Here is a 9,065-nt window from a genome sequence, read left to right as displayed (position 1 = left end):
TAATGTATGAAATAAAACCGCAGACAGACAGTTGTAAGCGGTGAAAAATTGGATGACAAATAAATATTTCTCAAAAGAAGAGAATTCATTTCAAAACAAGACGTACGGATCTGATATTGGCCATTTTACTTGCTGTTTTTTCTAGCCGTAGTTTCTGGCATCCATATTTCAGGAGGAACAGGAGTAACAGTAAACACTGAACAACTCGCAGTAGGTTAAATAGTATGTTTAGGTTGAGCATGTATATATATTTTCTACTGAACTCTAAGCAATAAAAAGGCTCAATACACGGTATTTATTATCTCTTTTGATTTCAATATTTTCTGTTTTGCTCTACGACTTCTTACTTTCTGCAATCATGTTGGCTAAAGAATATATCATTTAATCTGTTCTTTGTAAGTTGTTGGCCCTTAATATTCAGCTTTTAGCGTTCCCTAAGAAGGTCGCTCTAGAAAAGCGCTTCAGTCGTAACTTTTAACGTTATGTTTTCATTTTTATCGGTTGTATGACGATCATAATTATATTGCCTTGTATCAATAATTTAGTTAATATTTTTTTTGATACGGTATGAATACTGAATGCATGGTGTCCCAATTAAGGTTGTACTAGTCTACAATGTGGGAGGTTTTTGATATATATATATATCTTATTTACGCTGAAATTAAGAGTACTAAGACCAAATATTAGTAGATTGGAGCCAAGATACTGTTACAAGGTATCTACATAAACTCATCATAGATGGATACCGGGATACAAATTTTCCGGTTTTTGCGCCAGACGCGCGTTTCGTCTTCAAAAGACTTATCAGTGACGCTCGATTCAAATCAAATTTAAAAGACAAATAAAGTCAAATAAAATTAAAAAGGCCGAATAAATTAAACGTTTATATCAAACTTATAGCTCTGGTTTTGTAAAAGTTGAAACCATTCATATCATATATAAACGTATACCATAAACATTATTTTCAGCATTCATATGTATATAATAGTTGCCGCTGTATTACATTAAGCGCCCATCTATCTATTTGTAGGTGTCGGCATTTTGAAAATTGAAAATTCTTTCCAAATTAAAGTTTATAATATCAGCGATATACTTAATAAAATTGTTAGCGCTTCGATAAAACAACAACACCCCACTTTTAAAGTTAAATGGTTGCTCTCCCTTATAGACAACGTTTGGACTGGTTATCATATATACGTACATGTAGCATGTTTTTAAATAGTAAATAAAAGGAAAGGCATTTTTTTGTATTAAGGATATTATTGTTCTGTATTTGCATTTTGTTATTTGAACATTTTTAAGTTATCGTACGACAATCGAATTTTAGCAAACTAAAAGAAAACAGGTACATGCAGTCAAAATGGGGCGTGTAAAGAGAAGCCACAGTGTCAGCTGCATGATGCATTTTTCCATTTTTTGCCATACTCTAATGTTGCTCTCAAAAAACCATTACAATGTAAAACGCTGAATTAAAGAATTCAACTACGGAACGCTGAAAACTGAAATTTCAGTTTAATTGAGGTCTGGAGCTGGCGTATGGCAGTAACTGCTAGCTTTATATATAGTAGTCCTTTGTTAATTTATTATCATTGTCATTTTGATTAGTTTCGTTTGTTGCCTATTCTGACATAGGACTTGTACCTTATCAAGTGCGTTTTACTGTTCGTATTACTGTGTGTTGTTCATTCTTTATTTGCTAGAGGTATAGAGGAGGGTTGTGATCTCACGAAACATGTTGAACCCGTCGCATTTGTGCGCCTGTCCCAATTCAGGAGCCTCTGTCCTTTTAAGTCTTGTTTGATTTTAATTTTAGTTCATTGTTAGATTTCGAAGTTTAGTATGACGTCTATAATCACTGAACCAGTACACTTTTCTGTCTAGGGGCCAACTGAAGCGCACCTAGCACAACGTTCATTGCGACGCTATACATTAAGTATTCCTTCTGTGTTATTTCTTGGAACTGAAATAAATCATAAAAGGCAATATATTATCGTCATGCAATCGATAAAAAAGAAAAAAACAAAACGTTTAAAGTTGCATGCGACCGAAGCGCTTTTTCTGGATCTACCTTCATCAGGAATGTCAAAAAGGCGAATAATACTATTTGGTTTACTGCGAGTTGGTCAGTTTTCACTGTTACTTCTAAATGTTGGGCACTGGGAACACAAAATAGCTTTGAATTATTTATTTCAAACGCTAACCTTATATAAGAGATTTAAATCAACTTATTTAATTCCGGTTTAAATAGGTTTAACAAATTTTTTTGATAGATGCACAACCTTAAAATTTCAGGATACTGTTATCCCATGTGATGTCTAATATGTTTTATATATAAAAAAAAGGCTTCTTCTTTCCATTATTTATTTTGTAATTAAAATGATTTGATATATTTCGTGCTATTTATTTATAACTAAGAATGATTGTTATCAGAGCCGTGTTTACATCAGTGTTTACAGGTAACCCTCTTTTCGCCCCTTTTCTATTTTTGATATTTTAATCAAAAATTTAAAAAAGCAAACTTTCAAAAAGTGAAATAATAAAAATTGCACGTTAGGTTTAGTAATTTAAAAGTTTGATCAAATTCCTAAACTATCAAATTTATAAACGATATTTAGAATTTTGATATTTTAATAATTTGGTTAAAATTTCAAAATTTCAAAACTTTTACACAATTTGAAATTTTGATATTTTAAAACTTTGATCAAAATTCCAAAAATCTAAAGTTACAAAACTTTTTAAAACTTTGAATTGATAAGTGTTACACGGACCTTTATGTTCATGATCAGGTCTTTATGTTTTTGAAGTATACCAATATTTCTATATGAAGATAACAACAAACGCAAAATATTCTTAGCTTGAAAACGTGCTTCCTTGGGGGAAAAAACACCTGAAAAGTAATCAAGTCAAAGAATTTTTTTGAGATCGCCCCGTGTTTTTCGTTCAGAAAAAGTTTGCCGAAAATCGTTACAGCATCAGCTGTAAATGTTTATTGTAATATAAACATCAAGCAATACGTTTGTGACAATTACAAAATAATCTTAGTTTTAGAATAAAGCGCAAATGCAATTTCGTGTAACGTTGGTAAAAAGGCGCTCCCTAAACGTCACCCGTTTTCTTTATTATACAGACAAACCTTTAACATTAAAGCTGATTTCTAAATTATTCCAAAAGTTGTTTCCCAGTTCCTTATTTAACTCACAATCTAATAAAAATAATCTTCCTAAAATCCTTCTTTTTTTATTATTATTATTTCTTAACCTCTAGGTTCAAAGCGGCTGCCGTTGTGTTTATTTACATCTAGTGATGTATTATACTATGTCTCTGGTTTGATGTTGGTCTTTACAAACTTCTTCAATAAACTTCAAGATAATATTGCAACAGACATATTTTTCACTCTGGATTTATAGAAAGCAAATTTTATCATTGATTAAGAATACTTCTGTTTTAGAAAAAGTGGTGCACAGCGTATCATGCGTATTAGAACCTTTACATAGTCGAAAATTATTATAAAGGTAGCAAACAGATCTTCAAAGGAGAGTTGCTTATACAATTGAAGAGCTTTCAGTATATACTGCAGAAAAAGGAAATAACAATGATAAAAATATGTCAACATATCATATATAAATGGTTAAAACTTGTGACGAAATGAAGAACACATATTGTCAGCAGCATCATTTAACGACGCTTCACGCTTTATAAAGATACTTTCAACACATATTCAAAGTTTGGTGCGGTCTATATTGAACTCAGTTATCCCATCGAACTTCAAATAAAGGATACAGTCAGTGGATGATAAATTTAAGTCTGACTTGTATCTTGAATTACATCTGGAAATTAATTATGAGAGTCGACTGAGAACAAAACTTTGTGACAAAAGAGATGATTTCAGCTTACCACTTGTGGACTTTCCTTTTTAACCGGGCGGTCGGGCGGGCGGGCGGCAACCAAATGTTGTCCGTGCATTTACTCATGAAGCGTTCAACCAAACCTTTCAAAATTTTAATATGTTGTTACTGACAACAAAATGGAGGTCAAGTTCAATAATGACAATTTTGACTTTTACCGTTCAGGAGTTACGGTTCTTGAAAGTTTAAAAAATGTTGTGTCCGTGCATTTACTCATGAACCAGTCAACCAAACCTTTTAAAATTTTAATATGTTGTTACTGACAACAAAATGGAGGTCAAGTTCAATAATGACGATTTTGACTTTTACCGTTCAGGAGTTACGGTTTTTGAAAGTTTAAAAAATGTAGTGTCCGTGCATTTACTCATGAACCGTTCAACCAAACCCTTTAAAATTTCCTATTAGGAGTTTTGGTCCTTGTAATATTGATAAATGCCAGAACACAAATAAATGTTAAAGAATCCGGTTTACTGTCGTTTTGACAGCTCTTGTCTTTATATACCACCATTTCAGCAGCGCCTGCATAATGAGTACATATCTCATATGATGTTCCAGGGCTTGTATTTCCTATCATGATTTCCAGGATAGTTAGTGTCTGCTCAAAAGGTAGCCATAAAACCAAGAGTTCCAAGTGGTCAAGATGAAATCATTCTTTCAAATATTTTACGGACTCTTTAACGAGTAAGTTGACTATTTTGGTGTCTCAGTTTCAAAGATGACGACTATGATACGTTCCAATTGTAACAACCCCGTTTATTTTTCAACGAATGTGACATCCGAATTATACATACCATCGGGGTTGTACTTATACATGAGCAACACGATGGGTGCCACATGTGGATCAGGATCTTATTACCTTTCCTTGGCACCTGACATCACTTCCGGTGTTTGCTCAGCCTTAAGCTTTCTATGTTGTGTTTTGTATTGTGTTGTTTGTCTTTTCCCCATGGTTTTGCCAGTTTATTTTCGATTAACGAGTTTGAATGTCCCTTTGGTATCTTTTACGGGAGTTCAAATGGAACTCGTTTGGTTTTGTACTCGAAATTCAATTTTGTACGGACAAAAGTGAGTTTTGTTCAACGAAAATGAGTTCAGTTTAACAAAATTTGTAGCATATCACAAATTTAAAATTTTGTCATGCAAAATTATCTTTCAGTGGACAAAAGTTACTTTTGTCTTGACAAAATTCATTTTTGTAACACAGACTTTTCTTTTGTTACCTAAATTGAAAATTGGGCGACAAAAGTCCATTTTGTATGCAAATTAGTTTAGTTTGGATTCTGTGTACTAATTTGCATACAAAACTAGTAGTTTGTCACAAAATTCAATTTTGTGTTTATTTTGTGTTGACAAAATTGAGTTTTGTTAAAGAGAAGTGAAAATTTAACACAAAAGTCAATGTTGTGCCACAAAATTGAATTTTCTCTACACAAAAATTAACACAAAAAAAATGAATTTTGTAATGACAGAATTCAATTTTGTGTCACAAAAGTCAATTTTGTATGCAAATCAGTTTATATGTGCATACCTATTTGACAAATTTTGTCATGACAAAACTGAATTTTGTTTACAAAAATGAATTTTGTCATCACAAAATTGAAGTTCTGTATCACATAGTTTTGTAAGACAAAAATGATTTTGTTATGACAGAATTGAATTTTGTACAAAACAACAAGAGTCCCATTCGGCGCCCCGTATCTTTCGCCTCTCTGTTTATCAATTCATGAGACAAACCAGAGATTACTATAAAATGGGAAAACATATTTTGTTGGTAGGCAAAGGAACTTTGTGTTTCAACTGATTGTTAAGTCTTTCTTGTATATTTGTCTATTTATCTTTCTGATGTCCCATAATTTTCCGAACATTTTTTCAAGTTACTAAGTCATGCAAATAGTATTTTGACTTACAATATAGTTGAGTCGTATGCAATGTAATATTGATTTGCATTGTATGTGTAGTCTTATATGACTCATCTGAGCGGTCTTACAGCACATAAAAAAACAACCTCAAAAGTACCAGAGGGACATTCAAGCTCATAAGTTCGAAATTAAACTGCCACCCGTCATGCTGATTCTAAATTTGGGTTCAGTGAAAAGAACATTGAAAATTAAATAGATTCTGAAAAAAAACTGCCAACTGAGTCCCACAGTGTCCACCACCCATAATAAATGATCTGAAGGGCTGACTAAATTTTGAAAGGAAACACTGGAAGGGTGTCATGTTTTAAAAATTACTTTTAGCAGATTAAGAAACTAGTAAACAATGATTTTCAAGAAATGTGCAGTTTATTGTACAAATGATCTGTGTACTGAAAAATCCTATTTTCATTGATGAACATAAAAATGTTTGTGATTAGGTCAGTTTCGCACTGTTAATATAGGCCATTAAACATGGCCCATACAATGTTTGTTCTCTTAGGGTACCATTTCACTTCAAGGGGGAGGGGTTGGGGTTATGTTTCTGATCCCCGATTTGATGAATAAAAAATATTATTAATATTAAGCAGATGACAAAAAAGATATTCTGAGTGCAGAATTTCGCTATACTTTAGTGATTTGCTCGAGATAAAGAAAAACTCTGAATCAGACAGAACACAACGGTGACCACCTTTTAAAGTTAAGTGGTTGCCCCCTTACTAGAACCATTTAGACTCTTATTGTATTGACAGTGATAGTTTACTAAGTTTTTATCAATTAAATGCCATCTATATAAGAAGCAATTAAGCACTGGCTACACGACGCCTGGACTTCACTGCATAAACAATCAGTTTGCCATTTACACAAAACTAACCACCAGAGCTCTATGTGCTTTGGTTTTATTAAAATCAATAAATCAATATTCACAAACCTTAAAAAAGAAGTAAATAAAAGGTATGTGACTTTTCCAACAAAAGCCAGACACTATCACAAATATAGAATAATCAACCATTCTAAGAATAATGAGGAATCCGTGAAATATGAGATTACAATATATCTGAATTGCCTCCATTATAATTGGGGACTAAGACAGTGGCATCATCTTCAGTTATGTCTTCATAATCAAAAGAAAATGAAAATTGTTCATACCTTTACATGGTAGAGAGGTTGTTTGAATAATTGTTAGTAGTTTCCTTGTTATTTGATTATGGCTTAAGTACATTCGAATTTTCTATTTTTATTCTGTTGAGGTAGCTCATCAACCCTTCTATCTATCATGGTCTTCACAAGTGACTCGGAGTTCATAAAAGTACTCAACATCGTCAAAGTCAGTGATTTGATATATTACAGTGCAATTGGTGAGTAACAGATGTGTTCTCATCAATTTTGTTTTCTGCATAAAAAAAACTTGATGTGTGAATGTTTCCAACAAAGGAGCTCATAAACTAGAATACATGTATGTGTTTCTCTAGACAGACAGACAAAGAAACGTGATAAATCACGCCCAGAGGTTCCATCAAAAGACTAGAAGAAGAACCAGTGTCTTCAATTTCTAAAGAAATGTCTGAAGAATTCCATGTAATCGTCAAGAACATTCATACTTTCACCATTTTAGTGCAGTCCTTGAAATTGGAGGATAACAATGCGCTAGACTGAACAAAAATAAGGATAAATCTAAATAAAAAAGGGACGAAAGATACCTATTAAAGGAACATTCAAACTCACAACGGCATGCGAGCCAAAAAAGGAAACGAATAACATACAGATAATAGAACACAAAATACAAAACACAACATAGAAAACTAAAGACTGAGTTACACGAACCCAACCAATACTTGGGTTGATCTGAGGTGATCCTGAAGGGTAACATGATCCTGCTCAGGATGTGGCACCCGTCGTGTTGCTGATGTTAGTACAAACTCGGTAATAAGTCTCTTTCAGTAGGTCACATTCCAGAAAAGATTGTTGTAATGTTATTAGGAACAGATCCACTATCATCTGGGAAACAGATATTCTGTTACGATCAACCAACCTGTGATGTTGTGCTTAAAGTTTATGAAGGAATTTCAACTCCACCACTTTGAACTCTTTGTTTAAAAGCGTCCTTGTAAACAGCAACCCTCTGTCAAAGAAATAATTATAGGAATAACAAACCCTGTAGTATCGTATCAGCTGGGAGATATACTCCGTATTCATGCACTGCTGGAATGTTGCCCATAAAAATGGAAAGTTCACAATAGGAAGCTGAAATCATCTCTTTTTTTATAGTTTGTTTTCAACCAAACCTCATTATCAATTTTGAGATTTAAGTCAAGATATGAGGCAGACTTAACTGTATCGCATTCTGTTTTATCTTCTATCTCAAGTTCAATGGGATATATATGTGTTCATCATACTCACCAAATTTGGAATTATTTAGTGCAAGAACATCCTCTATGTAGCAGAAAGTAAAGTTAAATGATACTGTTTACTTATTTAGAAGGTCTATATGAAGTCAGCCTCAACTGAATAAAGGAACAAAACAGCAAGAAGAGGGGTACAGTTGTTTCCCAGGGGAATGGAGTTTGTCTTTTTTCTTTTTTAGTAATGGCATTGTCAGTTTATTTTCGATCTGTGAGTTTGACTGTCTCTCTGGTATCTTTCGCCCCTTAAGGAGGCTCGCGGGTATAAAAATTTCAGAATTTAAATTTTTTTTTTTGTTTTCATTACAAATTTTTTTTTTTTTACTTTATTAGTTGTTACTTTATCATATGGAACAAAAATCATTCTAAAAAGTCAATTCGTTTTGGCCCCAGATGACTTTCAAAATGTATATATCATAGAAAAAGCTCCAATTTATCTCCCTTTGGTGCAAAAATGCCATTGTTTTGCATTAAAATTGAAATCTCTTTTTTAACTCATCGGTGACCTATATTTTTTATAATCTTTTTTAATAAGCTGTACTAAAACTAAACTATTGTAAAATTTGGGCGATTTCTGTAATTTTAGTTCTTTTTTTTATTTCAATATTATCTTTATTTCTCCTATTAGTTCAACAGAAAAAAAAGTAATTTTACAAAAATGTATGCTTCTCTCGAAGGCAGATTGTGAGCTTAAATGAATGGTGACCCCATGTTTTTATTCTATTTTTCTATTAAGTATAAGATAAAGTTCATTCATAGAAAAATATAGGGAAATCCTATATTAGAAAAAAAAATTGTTTTATACCTGCGAGCTCCCTTAAAGTAGTAAATATAAAAAAGGT

The sequence above is a fragment of the Mytilus galloprovincialis genome, chromosome 1 (assembly GCF_965363235.1).
Source record: "Mytilus galloprovincialis chromosome 1, xbMytGall1.hap1.1, whole genome shotgun sequence".
Lineage (NCBI taxonomy): Eukaryota > Metazoa > Mollusca > Bivalvia > Mytilida > Mytilidae > Mytilus > Mytilus galloprovincialis.
Note: the sequence above shows the minus strand (reverse complement) of the source record.